Source organism: Micropterus salmoides, unplaced genomic scaffold (assembly GCF_014851395.1).
Source record: "Micropterus salmoides isolate LMB-PRFRI ecotype aquatic unplaced genomic scaffold, ASM1485139v1 Ms_hic_scaffold_10, whole genome shotgun sequence".
NCBI lineage: Eukaryota > Metazoa > Chordata > Actinopteri > Centrarchiformes > Centrarchidae > Micropterus > Micropterus salmoides.
Window position 1 is genome coordinate 32,993,382 of NW_024040041.1, and position 4,408 is coordinate 32,997,789.

The window sequence follows — 4,408 nt, forward strand, 5'->3', positions numbered from 1 at the left end:
AGGGACATTTTGGTGGATTGGTCAAAGTGGGGGAATGAACCCGGGCCTCACACCAAAGGCATAGTATTATCCATTGCGCCACCACCTTATTACAGCCATGTGTAACGTCAACTACTGACGTAACTACGCTCTCCGTAGCCTGGTTTATTCGCTTCCAAACCAGCTGATGGAAACACACCTATTTCTCATTTACTTTTTTTCTTCTTTTTTGCGACATTTCAAAAGTCTGCTTAAAAAACATGGTTATAGTCGCTGCCAGTTTCACCAGAAACCTCACAGTAGTGTTGTAGTCAAGGCCGCGCAAACCGAAACCAAGTCGAGACAGAGACCAGAGTTTATCGAGACCGAGACAAGACCAAGACCTATAGGGGCTGAGACCAAGTCGAGACCAGAGTTTATCGAGACCGAGACAAGACCAAGACCTATAGGGGCTGAGACCAAGTCGAGACCAGAGTTTATCGAGACCGAGACAAGACCAAGACCTATAGGGGCTGAGACCAAGTCGAGATCGAGACCAGAGTTTATCGAGACCGAGACAAGACCAAGACCTATAGGGGCTGAGACCAAGTCGAGATCGAGACCAGAGTTTATCGAGACCGAGACAAGACCAAGACCTATAGGGCGCTGAGACCAAGTCGAGACCGAGACCAGAGTTTATCGAGACAGAGACAAGACCAAGACCTATAGGGGCTGAGACCAAGTCGAGACCGAGACCAGAGTTTATCGAGACCGAGACAAGACCAAGACCTATAGGGGCTGAGACCAAGACCAGACTTTATCGAGACCGAGACAAGACCAAGACCTATAGGGGCTGAGACCAAGACCAGACTTTATCGAGACCGAGACAAGACCAAGACCTATAGGGCGCTGAGACCAAGTCGAGACCGAGACCAGAGTTTATCGAGACAGAGACAAGACCAAGACCTATAGGGGCTGAGACCAAGTCGAGACCGAGACCAGAGTTTATCGAGACCGAGACAAGACCAAGACCTATAGGGGCTGAGACCAAGACCAGACTTTATCGAGACCGAGACAAGACCAAGACCTATAGGGGCTGAGACCAAGTCGAGACCGAGACCAGACTTTATCGAGACCGAGACAAGACCAAGGGGGGACAGTCATTAACAGGGACAACACATTTATAATTAGGGTTACTGGTTGCATTTGAAGCAATAAGTTTTAAATAAATCAGACAATGCAAAAGCAATTTATTGATATTCCCAAAGTTATGGTCTTGACTGGTCTTGAAATAAAATCCTGAGTCCTCAATGACCGGGACAAGGCCCAGTACAAATGCGGTCGAGTCCGAGACGAGACCAAGTCCATCAAAAAGTGGTCTTAAGACCGGTCATCAAGTACTACAACACCACCTCACAGATGTTACTGATTAGTTGTGTTACTAACATAAGACAGCATATTTCACACCTTCACTGTTTAAATAAAATGCATTCCTCAACATTTCTTATGTAATTCATTATAAATCCTGAAGTGAATGTGAGACTTTTTGGGTTTAAAGCATTAGATCATTGGGATCGATTGGGAACAACAGAAACTCACAGAGTTGGGTCAGCACATGCTGAGGAGCACAGTGCGGAGAAGTCGACAGCTTCCTGCAGAGTCAATAGCTACAGACCTCTAAACGTGTGGCCTTCGGATTATCTCAGGAACGGTGTGTAGAGAGTTTAATGGAACGAGTTTCCACGGCCGAGCAGCTGGATCCGAGCCTTACGTCACCAAGTGTAATGCAAAGCGTCGGATGCAGTGGTGTAAAGCACGCCGCCACTGGAAACTAGAGCAGTGGAGATGTGTTCTCTGTAGTGATGAATGGCGCTTCTCTGTCTGGCAATCCGATGGACGAGGGGGTTACGGTGTGGGGTTGTTTTCAGGGGTTGATCTCGACCCCTTAGTTCCAGTGAAAGGAAATGTTAATGCTTCAGCACACCAAGACATTTTGGACAATTTTATGCTCCCAACTTTTAAACAGTTTGGGGATGGATCCTTTCTGTTCCAACATGACTGCTCACCAGTGCACAAAGCAAGGTCCATAAAGACATGGATGAGAGAGTTTGGTGTGGAGAACTTGACTGGCCTGCACAGAGTCCTGACCCCAACCTGACAGAACACCTTTGGGATGAATCAGAGCGCAGACTGCGAGCCAGGCCTTCTCGTCCAACGTCTGTGCCTGACCTCACAAATGAGCTTCTAGGAGAATGGCCAAAACTCCTCATGAACACACTCGTAAACCTTGTGGACAGCCTTCCCAGAGAAGTTGAGGCTGTTGCAGCTACAAAGGGTGGGCCAACTCCATATTAAACCCTACGGATTAAGAATGGGACGTCATTGACCTTCATGTGCGTGTAAAGGCAGGTGACCCAAAACTTTTGGCAATATAGCATATGTTGGTTTTGAAATGACTTGTAAGAAATTAAATATTTTATCCATTTTCAACATTAATATCTATCAAACATGTATTTTCATGTATAAATGGATGGTTCAAAATCATCCATCCATCGTCAACTGCTTATCCTGCGTACAGGGTCGCGGGGGGCTGGAGCCAATCCCAGCTGACATTGGGCGAAAGGCGGGGTACACCCTGGACAGGTCGCCAGTCCATCGCAGTGGTTCAAAATCAAACCCTACCAAAAGTATTTCATAACCGTTTTTTAACTAACTGTGATGTCCAGTCATATCCAACCCGACAAGCAAGGAATATTCATTTCTCTTAGTATCAAACAACTCTTGGACAATATTCCATAAAATACAGAGGACCATCACTTTCTTTCAAAACTAGTCCATCATTGTCAGTAAGCAAGAAAAAATACTTATGTCATGGTTAAAATTTCAGTATGTGTGTTGTGTATGTTTTTATTTAATCGTTTATCATTATTGTCATTATTTTGACAATTCATACAGAGTATTTTTATTTAAATATTTTTGTTTTTGTGCGACTGAATAATATTTAAAAAATAACGAGCTACTTTGCAGTTAACTCTTTACAACCTCTAACATCGTTAAGCAGAATGGAAAACAACCGAATTTGGTGCTCGCGTGTCGATTGGATCATTATAGCAACACACAAGGAGGGATTTCCAAAAAACGTGATCGATCATGTTGCTTATGAGGACCAGAGGTATTATATGATGATTGACAGCGAGATAAACCAATCATGTGCAAGCCACACTTAAACAGTACAGCATAAATGACAAAGACAAACCACATTATGATCAGAAGATGAGGAAAAACTGTCGGGGGCTGTCTGTTCTCCATTATTACTGAGTGATTTGATTGTAGGGACTTTTGATTGTTATTTAAATCTAATTGTAATAAAGAATAAAGATATGTGTGTGCCGGTAAGGAGGCAGGGAAGACATAGATGCAGCATTAAAATGTGAAATATGGAGGGAATGACTTTCTGTGCACATTTACAGCTGTAGAAAGTTCTACACATAATATACATAATATGAGTCCCAAATGTCCAAACTTCGCTGTGCAGTTTTAGTGTGCAACACTTTTAAAGTACAATAACTAAAATAATAAGGGCATTGCAGTGCTTTATAATGTGATCTGTCTTGAAGAGTGCCCCTCTAGTTTTAATACCTTCCTTATTTTATCTGAAACTTTATTTATGTGATGTATATTTCTAAATTAAATTGTTTTTATTACACAGAAACACAACAGAACACTTGGGGCCAGGTAATCCTGCTTGAAATTATTCAAGTTTTGTCAAAACGTGTGAATAATACAGCGCATAGATGCAACTCGGGGGGCACAACAGTTTGTATTACAACATGTCATATATGAGCTTAATAAGAGAAGAATAACAACCAATAGACTGTGCATACCTGAGCTTTTAACCACATGTCAGGTGCGGATGGAAACTGTAAAAAGCTAGTAAGAGGGCCATGAGATAAGCTTTTTGTTAATTTTTTGCCAAAATTACTGTTTTCAAGGTCAAAAATTTAATGTTATGCTGATTTAGTCAAATGTAAGTAATATTTAGTACCACAAATACTTACAGTTCAATCTGTTTTTGTTTTTTAAGTCAAGAACCGCTTTTAAAATATCATCCTGTTACTTGATATGTTGATTAGCAAAGCTCACATTTGTTAAAATTAATTGTGATTGGTAATTTCTTTGCTCAAACCTGAAAACAAACTTTCTCTAGCATCGATTACCTTACGTGACCTTTAGCGTGACAGTCTTTCAGGAATCACCCAATGAGTGATATGAGGCCGAACCAATGAGAAACAAGGTCAGGAATGATTGACACAGAAATTGTCCAATCACTTATTAAGGTTAAGTCAGTAGGCGGGGTTTATCATTGGTGCGCTCGTACCGCTTCTCAAGTCTGCCCGGTTGCTGTGAAGTTACTGCTGATACGCGACGCGAGTGTTTACATTACTGAAAA